General features: G+C 42.6%; 1 protein-coding gene across 2 annotated transcripts in view; it reads left to right on the forward strand.

Annotated features, from left to right (window-relative positions):
• The first annotated feature begins 1,606 nt into the window (after positions 1 to 1,606).
• KIAA0040 (KIAA0040 ortholog) overlaps positions 1,607 to 25,915 on the forward strand; it is a 45,331-nt gene continuing 21,022 nt past the window's right edge. For both annotated transcript variants that reach the window (XM_060771611.2, XM_060771613.2), the window contains exon 1: positions 1,607 to 1,832. The gene's annotated coding sequence lies outside the window, so the exon portion shown is untranslated. The remainder of the gene's footprint in view (positions 1,833 to 25,915) is intronic.

The following is a 25,915-nucleotide window of genomic DNA, read 5'->3' on the forward strand; positions in this document are numbered from 1 at the left end:
AGATGTAACAACGGGCTCAAAGCCAACCTTAAAAACTCTGGCATAGACACTGAGAACTGGGAAGCCATGGCCCTTGAGCACTCCAGTTGGAGGTCAGCTGTGACCAGCAGTACTGCAGAATTTGAAGAGGCACTAATGAAGGGCGAAAGAGAGAAACGAGCCAAGAGGAAGGCCGCCTTCAACCTGGAAACTGATGCCCTCAATGCGGGAGAAGATGCAGATCAAGAATAGGGCTCCACAGTCACCTACGGACCCACCACCAGATACTACACTTGGAGGACCATCATCCTCAGACTATGAGGGATTGCCTAAGTAAGTAAGTAATAAGTAAGTATAGCAAAATTAGTAAACTGTTCCCAGGGGCGGCTCGTCCATTATGCGAAGTAAGCAGTCGCAGAACACTTTTTTTTGCCAGGGGTGCAGAGGCACCTTTGTAAATGCCCCTCGACCGCCACTGGAGGAGCGACCCCTCAGCTCACAACAGCCCTAGCAGTCCAGAGGAGCCTCGACTTTCTTGCCTTGCTGCCGGGCGATCCTCTTCCCAAAGGGGCCGGGCCCTTGAGCCTCACCTAGCCCCTCTCATTCCTGCTCCACCTGGCCACCGGGTGCATGAGCAGAGCCGGCGCTCAATCGTTCTCCGCGTTCGATCCCTTCCCCATGACCGGCTCCCTTTCCTGATCCCCTGGCAATCCAGCCTCCTCCTTTCCTCTCCCCAATCCGAGGGTGTGCCAAGGAGCTGCCGCGCCTGGCCCGCTTCGGGACTGGAGGCGTGTCTGAAGACCCCAGCATGTGCACCAAAAGTCGCCTCTTCTCCTGACTTTCTCTTCAGCCATTGGGACCAAGAGAGAGAGAGAGAGAGAGAGAGCCCCTCCGGCTGGAGGTATCTCCCACCTCCGCTCCCTCCTTTGTTTTTGCGCCTACCTTCAGGAAAGGTGGGCATCTCCACCTTTCTCTCTCTCTCTCTCGGTCCCAATGGCTGAGGAGAAAGTCAGGAGAAGAGGTGACTTTTGGTGCACATGCCGGGGTCTTCAGGACGCCTCCGGACCCAAAGCGGGCCAGGCAAGGGAGCAAGTACGGCAAGGTGAAGTATTACTGGGATGTATAGTTCACCTACAATCAAAGAGCATTCTGAACTCCACCAATGATGGAATTGAACCAAATATGGCACACAGAACTCCCATGACGAACAGAAAATATATATCAATGATTGGTTGGGGGGGGGGGGGCGCCAAAATACTGTTTGCTTACCGTTGAAAATTACCTAGGGCCTCCTCTGACTGTTCCCAGGGAGGGGGGAGAAAGAGGGGAAATGATATAAACCTGGGTCCAAGTTGATGAAGAAAACCAAATGAGGAAGAATGCCTCCTAAACACCAAAGCAGCCAAGTAGTTTAAAGAGCAGCATCCAATGCGGCAGGCCCTAAGAACTCAAGGTTAGCTGTGAAAGTCTTGCAAGATAGAAGGAAAGGGCTGGGAGGAGAGGCCTGTCCCGCCCAGGTGCCGCTGGAGGGGCGGGGAAAGCCAAGGCAGGGCTCAGAGCCGGCGGGAAGGAAGCGGGCCCGCTCTCGCCTTCTTCGCTGTGGCCTCCGAAGAGAGAGCGAGAGCAGGAGGGCGCGCTCAGGGCCGCAGCAGGGAGGGAAAGTTGGGGACTGTTGCGCCCCTCCAGCCTCTCTGGGGCTCCCCTTCCCAAAGCAACGCCTGGCCGCCCAGAGGAAGTGGAAAGTCCTCGCCGGGGAGGGAGCCTTTCGAGGAAGGACTTGGTGTGCCCTTCAGAGCAGCAAAGGAACTCAAGGGAAGCCCCGCTTGGTGCCTTCCCATTGGCGGGGACGGAGGGTAAGGCAAGAGCTGGCCGATGGGGAAGGGAAGGGAAGGGACAGAACTAGCCCGGCTTGCCTGGGAGGGAGGGAGGGATGCCTGGCTTACCTGTTGAGTCTTCCTCCGCCAAAAGGGGGCCGCTTTCAAAAGTAGGGGATAATAAGCAGGAATCACATACAATAAGGATGGAAATAGTAATAATAATCATTTTGGGGGATTGGTGTGATCTTGGCTCGGACTTTTAGGTGGACATAGTGATAGTTATTATTACTATTATTATTATTATTATTTGTGGGATTGGTGTGAACTTGGGCTCAGACTTTTAGGTGGACTTAGTGATAGTAATTATTATTATTATTATTATTATTATTTTGTGGGATTGGTATGAACTTGGCTCGGACTTTTAGGTGAGCATAGTGATGGTAGTAATTATTATTATTATTATTATTACTATTATTATTATGTGGGATTGGTGTGATCTTGGCTCGGACTTTTAGGTAGACATAATGATGATGATGATGATTATTATTATTATTTTGTGGCATTGGTGTGATTTTGGATCTGACTTTTAGGTAAGCATAGTGATGGTAGTAATTGTCTGAACAGATTCTCCCCTATGAGCCATCAAGGCTATTAAGATCTTCCGGGGGGGGCCCTGCTCTCGGTCCCACCACCCTCACAGTCGCGCTTGGTGGGGACGAGAGACAGGGCCTTCTCGGTGGTGGCTCCCTGGCTCTGGAACGCCCTTCCACTAGAGATCCGATCTGCCCCCTCCCTCCTGACTTTCAGGAAATCACTAAAGACCTGGCTCTGGAATGTGGCTTTTGAGGACTGAATCTTTAATGAACTGTGACTATGACTATGACTACGACTGCAATTGTATTGACGTTTTGGCCTGGGTAATTGTAATGATGATGTTTTATTGTATTTTATTGTGTGGTTTTAATCCTTAATGATGTTGCACTCGGTTGTATTTTGTATTTTTTGTAATTGCATATATGCTGTAAACCGACCTGAGTCCCTCGGCTGAGGTGAGAAGGCCGGTATAGAAATCTCCCAAATAAATAAATAAATAAATATTTTGTGGGATTGGTATGAACTTGGCTCGGATTTTTAGGTAGACATAAATGATGATGATGATGATGATGATAATTATATTATTATTTTGTGGAATTGGTGTGGACTTGGCTCGGACTTTTAGGTGAGCATAGTGATGGTAGTAATTGTTATTATGATTATGATTATTATTTTGTGGGGTTGGTATGAACTTGGCTCCAACTTTTAGGTAGACATAATGATGATGATGATGATGATGATGATGATGATTTTGTGGGATTGGTGTGGACTTGGCTCGGACTTTTAGGTGAGCATAGTGATGGTAGTAATTATTATTATTATTATTATTATTATTATTATTATGTGGGATTGGTGTGATCTTGGCTCGGACTTTTAGGTAGACTTAGTGATAGTAATAATAATAATAATAATAATTATTATTATTATTATTATTATTTTGTGGGATTGGTATGAGCTTGGCTCGGACTTTTAGGTGAGCATAGTGATGGTAGTAATTATTATTATTATTTTGTGGGATTTGTGCAATCTTGGCTCGGACATTTAGATGGGCATAGTAATAATAACAACAACAAATTTCTGTGGACTTGACTTAGATTTTAGGTGAACATAATGATAATAATAATAGTTTTGTGTGATTGATGTGAACGTGGCTCGGATATTTAGGTGGATGAAGTGATAGTAATGATGATGATGATAATAATTTTGTGTGAATTTGACTCTGACTTTTAGGTGGACTTAGTGGTAATTATTATTATTACTATTATTTTGTATGAACTTGGCTCAGACTTGTAGGTGGGCATAGTAGTAATAATAATAATAATAATAATTATTATTATTATTATTATTATTTTGTATGAACTTGGCTCGGACTTTTAGGTAGACTTAGTGATTGTAATAAAGATAATAATAATAATAATAACAATAACAGTTTTGTGTGATTGATGTTAACTTGGCTTAGATTTTTAGGTGGACATAGTGACAATAATGATGATGATTTTTTTGTATCAGAAGCGACTTGAGAAACTACAAGTCACTTCTGGTGTGAGAGAATTGGCCATCTACAAGGACATTGCCCAAGGGGCACCAGGATGTTTTAATGTTTTTATCATCCTTGTGGGAGACTTCTCTCATGTCCCCACATGGGGAGCCGGAGCTGACAGAGGGAGCTCATCCGCGCTCTCCCCACATTCGAACTTGCAACCTGTCAGTGTTCAGTCCTGCCGGCACAAGGGTTTAACCCACTGCACCACCAGGGGCTCCACATGATGATGATGATGATGATTTTGTGTGAACTTGGCTTGGAGTTTTAGGTGCATATAGTGATCGTTATTATTATTATTATTATTATTATTACTATTATTATTTTTTTGGTGTGAACTTGGCTCAGACTTTTAGTTGGACATAGTGGTAGTAATAATGTTAATATTATTATTTTGTGTGAACTTATCTTGGAATTTAAATGGACATAGTGATAATAATAACGATGATGATAATAATAATAATAATAATAATAATTATTATTATTATTTTGTTGGATTGATGTGAACTTGGATCAAACTTTTAGGTGGACATAATTATATTATTATTATTACTGTGAACTTGGTTCAGACTTTTAAATGGACTTCATGATGGTAATAATGATAATAGTAGTCACGAGAAAAGACAAAATCATAAAATTGTATGTTATTACCTTACAAATCATCCATGTTTAAAAATATACCTTATTTACTCAAATATAAAATATAAGATTTTCATGAGAATGTTGTGTTCCCCTAAATTTCATTATTACCGTTTATTTTTGTGTCCAAATCTCTTAAAGGGGCTTGGTTTAAACTCTGTGTGGCTGGTGAAACTGAATTACTCTATCGCAAAATGATGCATGTCTAAAAAGTGTGTCGTCAACATGCCGTATTTGGAAAACAAAAGGTTTACTTTATCCTTCTGTTGGTTTCCATGCCCCTTTCCCCACAGATTGGCTGTTTGTGCTCAGAATACCTAAACTTTGTTTACATCAGTGTCCACGTACAGATGTGAGATAACCATCTATGGGATGAAATGCCTCTGTTAAAATGTAGAGAAATGATTTGAAAAGAGAGAATGAAACTACTCATGTTCATGATGGGGGCAAATTAACAAGAGGGCTCGCATGGCGTAATGGTTTGAGCATGTAACCAGGGTTTAAACCCCCACTGAGCCATGGAGATCCATTGGACAAGTCACATACTCTCAACCTCACAGGAAGGCAGCAAATGTTAGCAAGAAACAAGCAGTAATGGGTGCCTTAGGGTCACCACAGGTAGGGAACTGCTTGAAGGCACACAACAGCAAAGGTAATACATTGCCTATCCCTATCTCTCTGTTCATAGAATTATGGAATTGAAAGCGACCAAATCAAGTCCAATCTAATTCTGCTATGGAAAAACACACAATCAAAGACCCCTTACAAATGGTCGCGCAGCCTCTGTTCAAAAGGCTCCAAAAAGGGAGCCTCCACCTGACTCCGAAGCAGAAAGTTCAACTGTTGAACAGCTCTTATGATCAGGAAGCTCTTCCTGATATTCAGCCTTTCCACGGTAGTCCACACTCTGGTTACATCCCGTATAGACTACTGCATGCACTCTATGTGGGGTTGCCTTTGAAGACTGTCTGGAAGCTTCAAATGGTCCAACGGACAGCAGTCAGCTTGCTAACAGGAGCAGCGCTCAGTGAGCACACAACCCCTCTGTTGCGCCAACTCCACTGCCTGCCAGTTTGCTACTGGGCACAATTCAAAGTGCTGGCTTTAGCCTATAAAGCCCTAAACGGTTCTGGCCCAACTTACCTGTCCAAACGCATCTCCCCTTATGAACCCTCCAGGACTTTAAGATCGTCTGGTGAGGCCCTGCTCTCAATCCCGCCTTTGTCACAAGTATGTTTGGTGGGGATGAGAGACAGGGCCTTCTCAGTGGTAGCCCTTCGACTATGGAACGCCTCTCTAGGGATATTAGATCGGTTCCTTCCCTTTTATCATTCCGAAAGAAAGCCAAGACTTGGCTCTTTGAGCAGGTGTTTGCAGATGCAATATAACAGACATAGAAAAAAAGAAATGGAACGACTAGATGACGCTATTGGATAATGTTTTTAACTATGAGACTCAAATCGATACATGTTTTTATTGATATTGATTGTTTTATCTGGTTTTATATTTGAATTAACTGTTGACTGTAAACTTCTCTGAGTCGTCTGCGGGCTAAGAGGGGCGGAATATAAATATAGTAAATAAATAATAAATAAATTTCCTGCCTTTTGAACCCATTGCTTCATTGAGTCCTAGTCTCCCGGGCTGCTCCTTCCTCCTTATGACATCCTTTCAAATATTTAAACATGACGATCATGTCTCTTCTCATCCTTCTCTTCTGCAGGCAAAACATACCCAGCTCTTTAAACCGCTCCTCATAGGGACTCATGGTTCATTAGAGTAGAGATAATTTTATGTCCCTTTAGCCTAGAGTTTTATTACCAGTTTTGGTCCTCTGAGCCAGTGTGGTGTTGCAGTTCAATTGCTAGAAACCAGGGTTCAAATTCCCTCTTTTCCACGGAAACCCACTGGGTGACCTTGAGCAGGTCATGTTTTCTCAATCTCTGAGAAAGGCAAAGCCAACCTATTAACAAATCTTTCCACAACAACTATACGTTGATAATGACTTGAGGGCACACACAAATAACGGCAACAGTAAAGAACAAAGACACCCAGCTGGGCATAAGTATTATTTCTCTGAAATTTGCTTCCAGGCTATGCCATCTATCATAGATAAGCTTGTTTTCTTCCAAAACTATGTCATTAAAATAAACATCTCAGTCAACATGTTTAGGACAAAGCAAATAGTTTTGAATATGCTTTGTGGGAAAGAATGCAAGGCATGTAATCTCCGTTGTAGTGGGGAGGAGATCCCTCTCCAATTACTTTCTGCCTCCTGCAGAATTCTGGGATTTGTAGTTTAGGGAGGGACCTTTAACAGCCTCACTAAACTACAAACCCCAGAATTTTTCAGGAGGCAGAAACTGGATTTAAAGTGGATTCATTCTCTAATGTGATGAGGTCCCAGGTCAAGCCAATGGCAGTTTCGCCTGCAATCCTCATCCAAAGGAGAAAATTGCCATAATGCCGGCCACCCAAACCTGTCTGAACGTATTCTGCCCTATGACCATCAAGGCTGTTAAGATCTTCTGGAGGGGCCCTGCTCTCATTCCCACCACTTTCGCAATCACGTCTGGTGGGGACAAAAGACAGGACCTTTTCTGTGGTGGCCCCTTGGCTATGGAACTCTCTCCCAAATGAGATTAGAGCTGCCCCCTCCTTCCTGACCTTCAGGAAGCTAGGGAAATCCTGGCTGTGGAATGAAGCATTCCCAGAACAATGGCTGAGACTGGCAAAAGACTACAGTTATTGACATATGCGGACTGAGTTGGACATGATTTTAATTTGGCGAACTGGCTTATATGTACTTTATTTTATATGTATTTTAATCTATTGTCGTTGTATGATGTTTTACACTGTATTGTGGCATTGTAAAAATACAATACAATTTAAAACACTGGGTGTGAGCAGCAGTAAAATGAATCTGAACAGGGGTTTTTAGAAGGTAAGGTAGGGTTGATTGACCCAAAAGGTAGAATAAAATGCTTCAGAGGACATTTTGCAAAACATTGGCCAGAACAGGGAGTTATTGTTTATTCAGGGAAGGCACGTTGGAACAACCAAATTTTCAAGCTCCTCCTAAAGACTGCCAATGTGGGGGCTTGTCTAATATCCTTGGGGAGTGAGTTCCAGAGTCGAGGGGCCACAATAGAAAAGGCCCTCTCCCTCGTCCCCACCAGTTACACCTGCGAAGAGGGCAGGAGTGAGAGCAGGGACTCTCTGAATGATCGAAGAGATTGCGTGGGTTCATAGATGGAAATGCGGTCATGCAGGTAGGCAGGTCCCAAACCATTCAGGGCTTTGTAGGTAAGCACCTGCACCTTGAATTGGATCCGGAAAATGAATGGCAGCCAGTGGAGCTTCTTAAACAGGGGGGTAGACTGCTCCCTATAATTCACTCCAGTTGAAATTGAAATTTCCGGACCGTCTCCAAGGGCAGCCCCATGTAGAGCGCATTGCAAAAACCCAATCTGGAGGTGACTAAGGCGTGGTCCACCACGGCCAGATCTGACTTCACAAGGTACGGTCCCAGCTGGTGCACAAGCTTCAATTGTGCGAAGGCCCTCCCAGCAACCGCCAATGCTTGCGCTTCAAACATCAGCGAGGAGTCCAGGAAGACACCCAAGCTGCGGACCTGTGACAACCAGTTAGATGACTCTGGAAGACTCGTGATGAGGGCAGGCAGGACGGTCGTATCTTCTGCCTCAAACATGTAGAGGTGCACCTGCCTTTCCTTCTGTAAACCTATGGAATTAAACATGGAATTAAATGTCTCATGGGTCACTTGTGTGTATATTAGCAGCTTGGAGGGGGGATCATACATACTGGCTGAAGATTCTTGGTAATATAGTCAAAATGCCCCGGAGTGTGGTGGAGGCTCCTTCTTTGGAAGCTTTTAAGCAGAGGCTGGATGGCCATCTGTCAGGGGTGATTTGAATGCAATATTCCTGCTTCTTGGCAGGGGGTTGGACTGGATGGCCCATGAGGTCTCTTCCAACTCTTTGATTCTATGATTCTATGAAATGGCTATTTTCCATTGCTTGCACTGCTTACAGATTCTGAAGTGAGCAGAGCCCTTTCAACAAATAGTAATAATAGTCTTGACAGCTATTGGTATCTATTTGCCATATTCCCTTCTAAAATGTCTCAGGAAAAATCCACTGGATTATTCATAATTCTACATTTAGAAAAAATATCCAGGCTGTGTTACCCACCCCTCCTCCCATTCTAGCTTCCTGAGTTTGAAGTGTAGCATTCATTACACAAGAATCACAGAATGTTACAGTTGAAAAGCCTCACAAGGGCCATCTAGTCCAATGTCCACTGTGCAGGAATGAACCACTCCTGTGAACTGCCCATACAAACTGTTTAAAACCCTCCAACAACTGAGTCTACCACCTTATGAGTCAATCTGTTCCACTGTTGAACACCTCATTCAATAAATATGTCCTTGATGTTTTAAGTGGAATTTATTTTCTTATAATTTGAACCTGTCGGCTCATGTATTAGTCACTGGAGCAGCAGCAAACACAAGACATGATAATAAGCCATTAGACCAACCAATATGTCGTGGAAGCTGTCCTCCAAGAACCCTCCACTATGCCTTCAAAGTCATCTTCATCTTGGTTGTTCAATGTATTGTTGAAGGCTTTCATTGCCAGAATCACTGGGTTGTTGTAGGTTTTTCGGGCTATATGGCCATGTTCTAGAAGCATTCTCTCCTGACGTTTCGCCTCCATCTATGGCAAGCATCCTCAGAGGTTGTGAGGCCTCAGGGTTGTTGTAGGTTTTTCGGGCTATATGGCCATGTTCTAGAAGCATTCTCTCCTGACGTTTCACTTCCATCTATAGCAACCATCCTCAGAGGTTGTGAGGCCTCAGGGTTGTTGTAGGTTTTTCAGGCTATATGGCCATGTTCTAGAAGCATTCTCTCCTGATGTTTCGCCTCCATCTATGGCAAGCATCCTCAGAAGTTGTGAGGTCTCAGGGTTGTTGTAGGTTTTTCGGGTTATATGGCCATGTTCTAGAAGCATTCTCTCCTGACATTTTGCCTTCATCTATGGCAAGCATCCTCAGAGGTTGTGAGGTCTGGGTTGTTGTAGGTTTTTTGAGTTATATGGCTATGTTCTTTGTTGTTGTTTATTCGTTCAGTCACTTCTGACTGTCACAACCCCCAGTTCCTTCAAGGTCAAACCAGTCACTTCAAGCATAACATCCATCCATCTTTCCCTTGGTTGGCCCTTCTTCCCTTCTCCTTTCATTTCTTCCATTATCTTCTCCAAGCTTTTCTATCTTCTCATGATGTGGGCAAAGTACTTCATCTTTGCCTCTAATATCCTTCCCTCCAGTGAGCAAGCAGGCATTATTTCTTGGAAAGGCACTCTCAGAATTTTCTTCCAACAGCACAGTTCAAAAGAATCTATCTTCCTTCATTCAGCCTTCCTTTTGGTCCAGCTCTCATATCCATAGGTTACATACCATTGCTTTGACTATGCAGATCTTCATTGCCCATGTGATGTCTCTACTTTTAACTATTTTATTGAGATTGGTCATTGCTCTCCCTCCAGGAAGCTTCATTTTATGGTACCCCTATGAATAAGAAAGTGGTTCTCAACCTGGGGGTCCCCAGGTGTTTTGGCCAACAACTCCCAGAAACCCTGGCCAGTTTTCCATCTGCTAGGATTCCTCGGGGCTGAAAGCCAAAACATCTGGGGACACACAGGTTGAGAACCACTCTCTTATTCATAGAGGTACCATAAGTACCAAGAGGTCCTATTAGTAACAGCCCTGTCGAGCTCTTGAAAACCTGAGGCCATGATCGCTTTGATTGATTTTATTCACCTGTATTATAGGTATGTCATTTCATTATATACCCAAATTGTGAGAGTCCCATGCTACCTGACAGTGAGAGTTCAGGCTTGAATTGCTCTTGGCCCATGTCTTTGTTCTTTTTAGTAATCCATAGTATTTAAAAAAACTCTCCTCCAGCACACCATTGCAGATGAGGGTTTTTTTCTGTGAGCTTTCTCCATTGTCCATCCATACATCAAAAATGACATGGATGATCTTGATCCTGATATAATGCAGCTTTACATGTCAAGATCTTCTCTAGTGACTTCATAGCTGCCCTTTCAAACCTTCGTCTTCTGATTTCTTAGAGTATAATTACCATTTTGATTAATTACATAGAGTCATATTGTGTAATGATCCAGGTGCCAGCCAAACTCCTGGAGGAAATAAAAACTGTTACATTTTGTTTACTTGGGATTTCAGAATTTGATTTTGCAACAAAGATGTTGCCTGAAACAGGTCTTTCTTTGCAGGAAGAGAAGCCTGAATATATGCCACAGCAGACAGATTAAAATATATATCCCTGGAGATACTCCTACTCATACCCAGCTAGTGATGCAAATGCTGTCTCATTCATTCCTTTCGCCTGGAGCCAAATACTTAGCTGTTTTCCTGAAATATGTGTGTCAGCCTCAGTCTGCCTCGTGTCTGCAGTCTCTACCTCTGCTGAAGGCACATGTGATGTAGTTGTAGGCAATGGTACAACGAGGCCATGGCATGTCCTACACCTCTCAAAATCTAGCTGGCATCTGAAGCAGAAGTTGTCTAGATGATGACTAGGGTATTTTGGTTTCTTTGTGAGCTCTCCCTTGCAAATAATCTGCTCTTTTGTTTATCTCACCCTGAGTTTTAACATTTTATCTTGCACATTGTCATTGTGCATTTCATTTATATGTTAGAATCATAGAATCACAGAGTTGGAAAAGACCTCATGGGCCATCCAGTCCAACCCCCTGCCAAGAAGCAGAAATATTATATTCAAAGCACCCCTGACAGATGGCCATCCAGCCTCTGCTTAAAAGCTTCCAAAGAAGGAGCCTCCATCACACTCTAGGGCAGTGAGTTCCACTGCTGAACGGCTCTCACAGTCAGGAAGTTCTTCCTAATGTTCAGATGGAATCTCCTTTCTTGTAGTTTGAAGCCATTGTTCCGTGTCCTAGTCTCCAGGGAAGCAGAAAACAAGCTTGCTCCCTCCTCCCTGTGACTTCCTCTCATATATTTATACATGGCTATCATATCTCCTCTCAGCCTTCTCTTCTTCAGGCTAAACATGCCCAGCTCTTTAAGCCGCTCTTCATAGGGCTTGTTCCCCAGAACCTTGATTATTTTAGTCGCCCTCCTCTGGACTCATTCCAGCTTGTCAATATCTCTCTTCAATTGTGATGCCCAGAATTGGACACAATATTCCAGGTATGGTCCAACCAAGGCAGAATAGAGGGTAGCATTACTTCCCTAGATCTAGACACTATGCTCCTATTGATGCAGGCCAAAATCCCATTGGCTTTTTTTGCCGCCACATGACATTATTGGCTCATGTTAAACTTGCTGTCCACGAGGACTCCAAGATCTTTTTCACACGTACTGCTCTCGAACTAGGCATTGTTCCCCCATTCTGTATCTTTGCATTTCATTTTTCCTGCCAAAGTGGAGTATCTTGCATTTGTCCCTGTTGAACTTCATTTTGTTAGTTTTGGCCCATCTCTCTAATCTGTCAAGATCGTTTTGAATTCTGCTCCTGTCCTCTGGAGTAAATTGCTTATTGTATTCATATGTTTTATGTATTTTACTGTGTTGTTGTATTTTGGTTTTTATCTGCTATTTGGGCTTGGCCTCCTGTAAGCCACCCAAGTCCCTGTTGGGAGAGATGGTGGCAGGGTATAAATAAAGTTGTTTTATTATTATTATTATTATTATTATTATTTTGAGAGGTGTCGTACAAAAGCAACACTTTCACTTTACAAAAGTAACATTTGCCAGCTTTTCCAGATGATACAAAAAAGGAATTTACACCGTTCACATTGGGATTTTTGGAAGTCATAGTTCAAAAAGTAATGTTTCAGAGCTTTGAGCCAGGCACAGGACCTCTTTCAGGGTTATAGCAGTCCATATAGTTAACAACATTCTTTTTTCGGCCTTTATTCCCTGATTTGGTTCTATCTTGTTCTTCGGAGATCCAAGCAAGTATCTGGACTCCCAATCTCAAAAGTGCAACAATGCGGTCCTTTTTGTTAATATATCAGTTCCAGAGAGAAGCAGTTCCTGTCACCGACTTTCCCTCCTTAAGAGATATTTGTTACTATAAGGACAGAAAGATCACATGGTAGCCAAAATGCAGGGGAATCACAAATAGGGAAGTGTTCTCATTTAAATCTTTGGATAATAAAAGCCTTGTCTAGAAGACCCCCAATCTGAGAGAATTTCCTGCTTCTTCCAGATTAAATTTGAAGCCACCACTATTCTTGAGCAAATGTCAAAGGGGTTTGTAGATTCTTTAACCCCACTTTCCTTGGACCCCTCTATCCTCCCTATTACTCTATGAATTGTCCGGAGGCGCAAGGAATACGGCCTACCATTCCTCCTCCCCGTGACCTCCCTCCGCCCCCCTCCTCCCTCCATCCTCAAGCCATGCCACTAAGTGAGCTGGATTTTATTTTTTTCTTTTAATTATTATTATTTTAATTTTATACCCAGCGTACTAGAAAACCCCTGATTTTTCATAAGATTTTCCAGGGTTTAAAAAGTCATCTAATATGCCACTTCTACCTGTTCTGCTCTATACTGTTGATTTTTTGTTAGCACCATAGAATCAAAGAGTTGGAAGAGACCTCATGGGCCATCCAGTCCAACCCCCTGCCAAGAAGCAGGAATATTGCATTCAAATCACCCCTAACAGATGGCCATCCAGCCTCTGTTTAAAAGCTTCCAAAGAAGGAGCCTCCACCACACTCCGGGGCAGAGAGTTCCACTGCTGAACGGCTCTAATAGTCAGGAAGTTCTTCCTCATGTTCAGATGGAATCTCCTCTCTTGTAGTTTGAAGCCACTGCTCCACGTCCTAGTCTCCAGGCCAGGAGAAAACAAGCTCCCTCCCTCCTCCCTGTGGCTTCCTCTCACATATTTATACATGGCTGTCATATCTCCTCTCAGCCTTCTCTTCTTCAGGCTAAATATGCCCAGCTCCTTAAGCCGCTCCTCATAGGGCTTGTTCTCCAGACCTTTGATCATTTTAGTTGCCCTCCTCTGGACACATTCCAGCTTGTCAATATCTCTCTTGAATTGTGGTACCCAGAATTGGACATAATATTCCAGGTGTGGTCTAACAAAAGCAGAATAGAGGGGTAGCATTACTTCCCTAGATCCTATTGATATAGGCCAAAATCCCATTGGCTTTTTTTGCCGCCACATCACATTGTTGGCTCATGTTTAACTTGTTGTCTACGAGATCTTTTTCACACGTACTGCTCTCGAGCCAGTCATTGTCCCCCAAAGTTCTTTGTCCCCCAGGTAGACCTTCTACCTTTTAAGGTAGACCTTCCCAACCTGATGGCTAAGCCTTCTGGAAGCTATAGGCTAAAATATTTGAAAGTTACCAGATCAGGAAAGACTGCTTTCAAGCATATTATGGTTGAAATTCTAACTCCTGATTGCTCAAGCTGCTCTTGGTTTAGTACTAGGCCACAAGAAAATAAAAACCTGTTGTCTATTGTCTACTCTTTCATGTCTCCAGGGGTTTTTCTCCACCTACGATCCTGGAAGGAGGTTGCAGGTCTTGTGCTCCTACTCAGGATTGCAAGACCAAGGGGCAACAGGCTGGGCAGATGGACAACAGTGTTGCTTCTGCCAGCTTGCTTCCCCCAATTAGCCTCAAAGCCAAGGTGAAATTCAGATTTTCACCTAATGTGGAAGCCTGGGTTAGCATTATTTTAATAGTTATGTTAGATAAGGTTTTGACCCCCATTCGGTGCCCCTTTACAGCTAATTCATTCCACCTAGCTTTTCCTACTTCTAGTTGTTTATTCGTTCAGTCGCTTCGGACTCTTCGTAACCTCCTGGACCAGCCCACACCGGAGCTCCCTCTCAGCCGTTGCCACCCCAGTTCCTTCAAGGTCAAACCAGTCACTTCAAGGATAACATCCATCCATCTTTCCTTTGGTTGGCCCTTCTTCCTTTCTCCTTCCATTTTCCCTATTATCTTCTCCAAGCTTTCCTATCTTCTCCTGATGTGGCCAAAGTACTTCATCTTTGCCTCTAATATCCTTCCCTCCAGTGAGCAGGCGGGCATTATTTCTTGGACAGGTTTGATCTTCTTGTGATCAAAGGTACTCTCAAAAATTTTCCTCCAACAGCACAGTTCAAAAGTATCTATCTTCCTTCGCTCAACCTTCCTTATGGTCCAGCTCTCGCATCCGTAGGTGACTATGGGGAATACCATTGCTTTAACTATGTGAACCTTTGTTGCCAGTGTGATGTCTCTACTCTTAACTATTTTATCGAGCTTGGTCATTGCTCTCCTACCAAGAAGTAAGTGTCTTCTGATTTCCTGGCTGCAGTCTGCGTCTGCAGTAATCTTCGCGCATAGAAATACAAAGTCTGTCACTGCCTCCATGTTTTCTCCCTATATTTGCCAGTTATCAATCAGTCTGGTTGCTATAATCTTGTTTGTTTGATGTTTAACTGCAACCCAGCTTTTGCACTTTCTTCTATAATAATAATAATAATAATAATCATCATCATCATCTTTATTTATATCCTGCCACCATCTCCCTCAATGGGAACTCGGAGCAGCTTACATGGGGCCAAGCCCGAACAACAAAATACAATACAAAAATACAAATTGCAATAAAATAAACAACATAACATTAAAGTATAAAACATCAAAACGTATAAACAATATACACAGAACATAGAAACCAAACATAATGACAGAGAGCGGCGGCATGCCTATAAAATGATTCAAAAACTCAGGGTGAGATAAAAGGGCAGAACTATTTGTAAGGGAGAACTCATAGAGAGACAGGGAAATACACAAACCTTCGTACATTGGAGGGGAGAACTCCTGGGACAGGAGCGTTGAGGGAGCAACAGCATAAAGTTATGTGACTACTTTCTAAAAGCGCACCTTGGTTAGAAGGCTCCTCAGCTCCTCACTTTCAGCCATCAAAGTGGTATCATCTGCATATCTAAGGTTGTTAATGTTTCTTCCAGCAATTTTAACTCCAGCTTTGGATTTGTCAAACCCCGCATGTTGCATGATGTGTTCTGCATACAAGTCTTGAACCAGTCTGTTGTTACAGTGTTTGTATGCGGAGGGTGGTGTATGTGGCAGCTTTCTGATTGGCTGCCACTTTCACAGGCCACTGTGACCTGCACAGGTGATGGACCTGGACCAAACTTGGCATACATAACCCCCATGGCCCCCTTTACGTCCTGGTGCGATTTGGGAGAAGTGGACCATGGATTATGGGATTTGTAGTACTTTCAAACACTTTGGCTCCCACACACCACTGTGGCCCCCACCAATGACAGATCAAGACCAAACTTGGCACACAGAGCCCCCATGACCCACTCTACAGCCTGGTGCAGTTTGGAAGAGGAGGGACAATGGATGATGGGATTTGCAGTACCTTCACTCACTTTCAGAGACCACTACAACCCTCATCCAATGACTTTGATCAATGACTGTGAGCCACATAAATGATTAAGACCAACCTTGGCACACAATGCCTTTCTCAAATAACCTGGGCACCGCCGGGTGCCCAAACTAGTTGTTAATAAAAAGAACGAGGCTATTTCTGACTCATCATACTAACCAGAAGATAATTTTTTCTAGCTGCCAAAATGCAAACACTCCTAAAGCTCAGACTTCAGGAGTGGCAACATTCCTTGCTATTGATGAACACCTTGGAATGAGGGCATCGTTTTTGCACAATCTTTCTGCAATTTAGTCATTTTCTTTGTTTAATCCAGACCAGAGGTGCCAGCACATTTAATGTTTCAAAGGCAAGGAGTTGAAGTTTGTTCAGATTGTAAAATTATGTCGTTCTTCCAGTTTTAAAGCACAGATATTGGCAATGTATTAAAAGAGTTTGGGCTTCTCTGTGGTGTGAACAAAAAGGGTTGGGAGGAGTGTGACCTTTCCTACAAATCTCAGAAGACAGGGAAATTTAGTAGTTGAAGCTTTTCCTTGCATGGATGCGGGAGCAGGAAATCAAAGTAATGGTAGTAGTAACTAGAAAATAAGCATGAAGTATTCAGAGAGCATGACAGGAGGAGCAGCCAAGAGAGCAGTCATTGTAACATTAAGAGGGAGATACTGAGTAAGTAGACAAAATTATTCACATAGAAGAAGGAAGGGCCACACTGCTGGTTGTTAGTCCTGGTTAATATTTAGATGGGAGACTGCAAACGAACATATTTCACAGGGAGCCTTGCATTTCTATACACATAAAACTGAGTGGGGCTGTACAGTAGTAAGATTGGAAGAGATCTCAAGTCTAACCCCGTGACAAGAAGCAGGAAAATCGTATTCAAAGCACCCCTGACAGATGGCCATCCAGCCTCTGTTTAAAAGCATCCCAAGAAGGAGCCTCCACCACAGTCCGGGGCAGAGAGTTCCACTGCTGAACAGCTCTCACCATTAGGAAGTTCTTCCAAATTTTCCAGTGTATTTTCCTTTGATGCATAACATATTATCTAGACCAGGGGTCCTCAAACTAAGGCCCGAGGGCCAGATACGGCCCTCCAAGGTCATTTACCCGGTCCTTGCTCAGAGTCAACCTAAGTCTGAAACGATTTGAAAACACACAACAACAGCAATTCTATCTCATCAGCCAAAAGCAGGCACACATTTCCCATTGAAATACTAATAAATTTATATTTGTTAAAATTGTTCTTCATTCTAATTGTTGTTTTGTTTTTAAGTGTGTGTGTTGTTTTGTTTTTTTGGGGTTTTTTTGCACTACAAATAAGATATGCAGTGTGCATAGGAATTCATTCATGGTTTTTTTTTTTTCCAAATTGTAATCCAGCCCTCCAATAGTTTGAGGGACTGTGACCTGGCCCTCTGTTTAAAAAGTTTGAGGACCCCTGATCTCGACCCTAATGGAGATGAATATTTCTCTGAGCAGCAACCGTCCCAGAGCACTACCAACCTCCTTTCCTTCCTGTAAATACCCTATTGAAGAGGCCCACAAATGCACTGCACATTGTATGATTTGTGCCAAGGGAATTGATTCTCACACACTGAGGAAAGAGCTGCTCAAGGTAATGAGGCAAAACAAACACAGTAGAACAGGCTGTTAACTGGTGCTCCTTACAGAGAGAGGTCAACCCTCCTGTTCAAGGAGCTCCATTGGCTGCTGTTCATTTTCCGGGCTCAATTCAAGGTGCAGGTGCTTACCTACAAAGCCCTAAATGGTTTGGGACCCACCTACCTGCGTGACCGCAGGTAGGTCACGCAGGTAGGTGGGTCCCAAACGATCCCTTCGTTCATTTGGTGAGGACCTGCTCACGATCCCACCAGCATCGCAAGCGCGATTGGTGGGGACGAAGGACAGGGCCTTCTCGGTGGTGGCCCCACGACTCTGGAACTCCCTCCCCAAGGACATCAGGCACTCCCCAACACTGGCAGTCTTCAGAAGGAGCTTGAAAACATGGATGTTCCAGTGTGCCTTCCCAGATTAAGGAATCCCAAGCAATTGCCCCTAATGCACTTTAAGAGAGAGTTAGAATTGTCTGCACACCCTTCTATTTCCAAAATATCCATTCTACCTCACCTGGACATGCCCAGCATTTTTAGAATTTTAACCATTACATTTGGCCCTGCCACAGGTTTTTAACAGTGTCGTGCTTTTGTTATTGTTTTATTGCTTGCTTATTTATTGTTGCATTGTATTGTTGTCTGTTGTATTTTTGTTAATGATGTACTTTGGGCTCAGCCTCTTGTAAGCTGCACCGAGTCCTGCGGGAGATGGTAGCGGGGTACAAATAAAGGTTTATTATTATTTATTATTATTATAGAAAGAAACAGAAGGACACTTCACAAGCTTTTCTTTCAGAAACTCTTGTCTATTAACTAATCTTAGAGTTTTCTGTCACATCTGTTTATTTTCTCTCTCATATTAGGAGATAAACCATTTATAACTTTAGTACTATTTCTTTAAAGGGGGTGCAGACAGCACCTTAAACAGCCCCAGCCCAGTTTACCTGTCTGAATGCATCTCCCTTTATGAACCACTGCGGAAACTAAGATCTGGGGAGGCCATGCTCTTGGTCCCGCCACCATCACAGGCGCGTTTGGCAGGGACAAGAAACAGGGCCTTCTCAGTGATTGCCCCCCCCCCAGTTATGGAACTATTAGATCAGCTCCACCCCCCCCCCCCCCCCCCCCCCCCCCGTCCTTCAGAAGGATAGTGAAGACCTGGCCTTGGAACCAAGCCTTTGGGGCAGTGCAATGAGGCAAAATGGTGTCCTGAGATGGTTTTTAAGCAACTTTTAACGTGAATATAAGTGATTTTAATGTTTCTATATATTTATGGTCTATGTCCCAACATTAAATGTTTGACGTATGTATGTTGTCCCCTGAGTCCCCTGCGCGGTGAGAAGGGCGGAATATAAATGTTTTAAATAAATGAATTAATTAATTAATTACAAACATCCAACTTACAAACAGCTCATAGTTTAAAACGGGACTGAGAAACAGGAAACAGGAGAGGAAATCGACCCCTAGGAAGGGGAATTCAATTCTCATGGGGAAAAGGTGTCTCCATTGAAGCTTTATCACCAATCCTTGTTTCCACAACAAGCCATGTTTTTCAAAATCCAATTATCACAGGGACAGAAAATGAGGTAGAATCTTCTAGAGCACAAACCTTTCTATACGTACACACACACACACATATCTGAAGTTACTCTTAAAAATGTAGCTGTTCCAACTTACATACAAATTCAACTTAAGAACAAACTTACAGAACTTATCTGGTTCGTAACTTGGGGAATCTCTGTATACAAAGAGAACAATGGACCATTTTCCCTTGCTGCTACCTCTAGCTTTTTCTTTAGAAAAAAATAATATTCTTTTTTAATATTTAGTTTTATTAGCATACTGGTAATATCCACGCAAAATTATAACAAAAGGAGACAAATACACCCCAGTATGACTATACAAATTGTGTTCTAAAGAAACTCTCCCAAAGACTGTACCGATTTCCAGCAGAATTATACTTGTGAATAATTCTGAATATTCTATTTCCAAAAAAGCAAGTTACCAGAAATATTACACGTCTTTCCAACATGTATTTTAAAATGTGTGGAGCTTTGGAATATCCAATATATCATTTGCAAAACCAGTGAAAGGCTGCCTTATCTCAACAAACGTGTCTGTCCTAGTTTTTCTTTTAAGAACTTTACACTTAGTTGTTAATTTTTTTTCATTTAATCCAAATCCCACATTTTTTAATAACCTTCCTCAGCATATCTCCATCCCTTAGGTATAAGCATTTTATAGCACTTCTATAATGCAAGTGTTCATAACTGTGTTTTATATATATATACATATATATATATATATATATAGTAGCACCAGTCTACCTTAATTTTCCTATAGCTTTAATCTGTTGTTCTGTGTGTTAGGGAGAGCTACATGATAGAATTAATGCACATTCCACATAAATTAGACCAGAATTACTGTCTTATTTCTATCCCCACTATTCTCAAAGCTATTTTTGCATAAACCATGTTTTCCATATCCTTGATTTTTAAAAATATGTTTTCACTTTTTCCGCCTTAAATAATGTAGTGTCAGACAGATGACATTTCATTATTTTTCCTTAATTCCAAATCTTGCATGAAGATAATAATCTATACACTCAAGCATGACAAACAAGTTTTGCTTTTGCTTTTGAGAGTTTCCGTTCTTTACAGCCTAATATATACCCACAACGTTTGGTTTTAGAGGCCCTTCCACACAGCTGAATAAAAACCAAGATTATGTTTTTTTGAACTGGTATATATGGCAGTGTGGATTCAGATAACCCAGTTCAAAGCAGATATTGTGGGATTTTCTTCCTTGATATTCTGGACTATATGGTTGTGTGGAAGGGCACAGAGCAGTGTAATGGAGGAGGGGTGTGTTATGAGACTTTTTCCTTCACTTGCATATATGATTACTTTGTAAATTTCCTTTATTTTTTTGTTAATAGTATATTTCCATTGTAGTCACATTGTTACTTGCTTCAGTGAATGGCAGTGGTGGTGATTTGGACTGCATTGTATTCTGTGTGCTTGCTGTTTTATAAGAGCACACTTGCAAATAGGTAAAATTCAAAATGACTTGCCAGTTTTGAGCCTCTCTGCCTTAAAAAAAGGTTCGAGGACCCTTGGAAGCTATTTATGCATACATATTGTTTATTTTATTTTGTATTCACAAGCCTCCTTTCCACATTAGACATGTCCACAACAATGTCCATTGAAAACACTGTAGATCAAAAGTTTCATTTGCAATAGATGTTTTCCATTATTGTCAGAAGTCAGTATTTAAGTTTAGACTATATGTGGCAAACTCAAGGCCCATGGGCCAAATCCAGCACGCTGTATCATTTCATGTCCCTCTCCATATTCTGGACTACAATGTCTGTATTCCTCATCATTGGACATCATGACTAGAGCTGATGGGATGGTGATACCACTATGGTACGACGATAAATGGGAGCCCCCGGTGGTGCAGTGGGTTAAAGTACTGAGCTGCTGAGCTTGTTGATTGAAAGGTCTCAGGTTCGACTCCGGGGAGCGGCGTGAGCTTCCGCTGTCAGCCCTAGCTTCTGCCAACCTAGCAGTTCGAAAACATGCAAATGTGAGTAGATCAATAGATACCGCTGTGGCGGGAAGGTAACGGCGCTCCATGCCGTCATGCCGGCTCTTCGGCGTAGAAATGGAGATGAGCACCACACCCCAGAGTCAGACATGACAGGACTTAATGTCAGGGGACTACCTATACCTTTACGCCTATAAATAAGAGAGTGGCTCTCAACCTGTGGGTCTCCAGGTGTTTTGGCCTACAACTCCCAGAAATCCCAGCCATTTCACCATATATTAGGATTTTTGGGAGTTGAAGGTCAGAACATCTGTGGATCCATAGGTTGAGAACCACTGATTTCTGGAAGGATGCAGTTTATTCTGTTCAGTCAGTAAAGTGGGTTGATACATATTATACATCATATTCTCAAGCCTAGATGCAACGCTTGAGAATATGATGTCTGATTTTAAAAATATCCTTTAACCTTTCCCCAACCTTAGAGCCATAAGTGTTAATGGATTACAGTCACATTATCCCCACTCTGCATGGCGGATGATCAAAACTGATGGGAGTAAAAACTAAAGAGCACCAATTACTATGTTAAAAAATATAGTTGACCATCTGTACCCACGGATTCTCTGGCCATAGATTCAATGACCTTTTGAAGGCAACAATAAGGCTGATGTGGCCCTTGATGAAAATGAGTAAAATGGTGAAAGGCAAGAGTTCAGTCCATCCAGGGGCGGCTCAACCCAGTATGCAAAGTAAGCATTTGCAGTATAGTTGATTTTGTCCAGGGGCGCTCTTGAGGCGCTCTTGGGGGAAAATAGACCTTGACATATGCGAGTTGTAGTTACTGGGATGTATAGTTCACTTACAATCAAAGAGCATTCTGAACTCCACCAATGATGGAATTGAACCAAATATGGCACACAGAACTCCCACGACGAACAGAAAATATATATCAGTGATTGGTTGGGGGGGGGGGGGGGGTGCCAAAATACTGTTTGTTTACCATTGAAAATTACTTAGGGTCGCCTCTGAGTCCATCCTAGAAGAACCTAAAAAGAGCATCAACCCCTTCTACTCCCTCTCCCATGGCACCAATTCTGGCAAGTGAACTATAAATCCACACAACTGCAACTCCTAAATGTCAGGTTCTATTTCCTCCAAACTCCACCAGTGTTCAAATTTGGGCATATTGAGTATTTGGTCCAGATTCATAGTCATTTGGGTTCACAGTGCTCTTCGGATGTAGGTGAACTACATCTCCCGTAAATCACTCAATTTTTTTCTAACCCAGTATTTTATGTTGACCATGGGGGTTCTGTATAAGTTTGGTCCAGGTCTGTAATTTGTGGGTATCTCAGTGGTCTGTGGAAGCTGGGCTGAATCGGTTGAAGGTACTGGCAATCCATACTCTCCCAAATATATTGTTTTTGTGATTAATCACTATGCTTTAATTATGTTCAGTTTGTAACAATGAAAATACAGTGGGTTGTTGTAGGTTTCTTCGGGCTATATGGCCATGGTCTAGAGGCATTCTCTCCTGAGGAGAGAATTCCTCTAGACCATGGCCATATAGCCCGAAAAAACCTACAACAACCCAGTGATTCCAGCCATGAAAGCCTTCGACAATACAATGAAAATACATCCTGCATATCCGATATTTACATTAGGATTCACAACATGAGGAACTTTATTTAGGGGTCATGGCATTAGAAATGTCGAGAACCACTGACTTAAAGTCACTCTAAGTCTGAAACAACTTTAGGTCACACAACAACAACAACAACAACCCAAATTAACTTGACTATCTGATCAGCCAGAAGCAAGCCCAACATTTCCATTGAGTTTATGTTGGTTAAAATTGTTCATCATTTTAAATACTGCATTGTTCTTTCATTTTTATTTTTAATTTTTTTGCAGTACAAACAATATATCTGCAGTGTGCATAGGAATTTGTCCATGTTTTTCTCAAAACATGGTCCGGCCCCACAACAGTCTGTGGGATAGCGAACCTGTCCTCTGCCTTAAAAGTTTGAGGACCCCTGCTCTACTGTAACAGGAATGCTATTATATTTTGAGGACTTGAATTTCTGTTGGGTGAGCACTGCTACTTGATGTCAGAGTAATCGGCATTGCAAGTTTTCAGTGTGCTCATTTAATGTTTCAGTTCCATCTTTTAACCCACAAAACTCTGTGTTTTTTAAATGCATTACAACAGTACCCACGGTTCACTTTTGATATGACAAATAAATACCCAGTAGGTGACCAGATGCAAAGAATTGCACATATTTGGACGTGTAATTATTGTCAACAGGTTCCCTGCTGTAGAAAAGATATACTCAATTTTATGCATTTTCACATACAACGCTTCAGCAGCCTCCCAAGGTGAGTGCACAAACTGTATGGGTTGCAATGCACATATGGTTTCTAATTTTATACCCATAGTAACATTTTTCATATCTGACACCTGGTGTAAAAAGGGAAGTCCATGCATGTACTTGAGTAGTAAGTATGCAAACACCCTTTCGATCTCCAGTTTTTACCAATTTCCCAATGGAAATTGTGTGCTATTTCTGTTTTCAGTCTGTTCATTTGTACTTATCATAATTGCTGTGGCTACATTTATATAAATCAAGAAACAGCTATTCAGTTAAAATGGCAATTCCTTATATCTGGAATTTAAAAACACAAGCATCATAATAACTAGGCTGAAGACAGACCTATCTCCTGAAGACTACAGTTTTTTCTATTACTTCTTCTACCTATTTCTAGTGACTTATTTACTTAGGCGATCCCTCGTTGTCCGAGTAGGATAGTCTTCCAAGATCAGTGTCCTGGTGGGTCCGTAGGTGACTGTGGAGCCCTATTCTCGATCTGCATCTTCTCCCACGGTGAGGGCATTTGTTCCCAGGTGGAAGGCGGTCCTGGTCAGGGTTGGCTTGATGTGCCTTCCTCTTGGCACATTTCTCTCTTCTGCCCTCCATTTGTTCCTCTTTAAATTCTACAGCACTGCTGGTCACAGCTGACCTCCAGCTGGAGCGCTCAAGGGCCATGGCTTCCCAGTCCTCAGTGTCTATGGCAGAGTTTTAAAGGTTGGCTTTGATCCCATCTTTAAATCTCTTTTCCTGTCCACCAATATTCTGTTTTCCGTTCTTGAGCTCGGAGTAGAGCAACTGCTTTGGGAGACGGTGGTCGGGCATCTGGACAACATGGCCAGTCCAGCGGAGTTGATGGCGGAGGACCATTGCTTCAGTGCTGGTGGTCTTTGCTTCTTCCAGCACATTGACATTTGGGTTGTTGTAGGTTTTTTCAGGCTATATGGCCATGTTCTAGAGGCATTTCTCCTGACGTTTCGCCTGGATCTATGGCAAGCATCCTCAGAGGTAGTGAGGTCTGTTGGAACTAGGAAAAAGGGTTTATATATCTGTGGAATGACCTGACTGAGACAAAGGACTCTTGTCTGCTGGAGCTAGGTGTGAATGTTTCAACTGACCACCTTGATTAGCATTTGATTGCCTGGCAGTGCCTGGAGCAATCTTTTGTTGAGAGGTGATTAGATGTCCTTCTGTGTTTCCTCTCTGTGGTTGTGCTGTTCTAATTTTAGAGTTTTTTAATACTGGTAGCCAGTATTAAATTCTAATTTTAGAGTTGTTTTTTTTAATACTGGTAGCCAGTAATATCTGGCTACCAGTATTTAAAAAAATCTGGCTCATTCCACAGATATATAAACCCTTTTTCCTAGTTCCAACAGACCTCATTACCTCTGAGGATGCTTGCCATAGATGCAGGCGAAATGTCAGGAGAAATGCCTCTAGAACATGGCCATATAGCCCGAAAAAACCTACAACCCAGTGATTCCGGCCATGAAAGCCTTCGACAATACATTGACATTTGTCTGCTTATCTTCCCAAGAGATTTGTAGGATTTTCCGGAGGCAGCATTGATGGAATTGTTCCAGGAGTTGCATGTGACTTCTGTAGACAGTCCACATCTTGCAGGTGTATAGCAGGGTTGGGAGGACAATCGCTTTATAAACAAGCACCTTAGTATTCCTATGGATGTCAAACACTCTCTGCTTCATTCGGAAAAAAGCTGCACTCGCAGAGCTCAGGCGGTGTACCTATTTCTAGGGAAATGGATAGAGGAAAGAGCTACCTACCTCCTTAACACAAGACTATACAAGAATGGGGTTTAAAAAGAGACTTAACCACATCCTATGGTTTTCTTAAAGCCAGGGAGTATAGATCTCCCAGGTGTCATATATGGTCATTAACCAAAGGAAGAAAGGAGGGCTAGTCTGATTGTTCTTCACATGGAAGATTTTCAAATGCTAACCTTCTAAGTTACCCTTCAGTAGCAGGAGATGCAGAACCTCTGTAAACCAGAAATGAATGTTTTGTTTTCATTTTATTTGGCATTTCTGAATGAGCTGAAGAGACAGTTTTAGTTGGAGAAGGAGGCCATTGTGCTCCAGGCAAAGAAACCAGGACAGAAAGGGGCTATGCTGTTCTTGGCTATTCCGAAAACATCCTGAGCAATCACAGGCAAGTCACATGCCTCAACTAAGTTTTCCAGCTGTATAAATGGAGGGGGGGGGGGGTTCTTGGCACAGCGTGTTGAGGCATCCTTTGTCTATTTAAATATCCTTGCTGTTCTCAATGACCTCAAGTAACATCGGATCACTTCTAGTCTCGGAG

This window comes from Anolis sagrei, chromosome 4 (assembly GCF_037176765.1).
Source record: "Anolis sagrei isolate rAnoSag1 chromosome 4, rAnoSag1.mat, whole genome shotgun sequence".
Lineage (NCBI taxonomy): Eukaryota > Metazoa > Chordata > Lepidosauria > Squamata > Dactyloidae > Anolis > Anolis sagrei.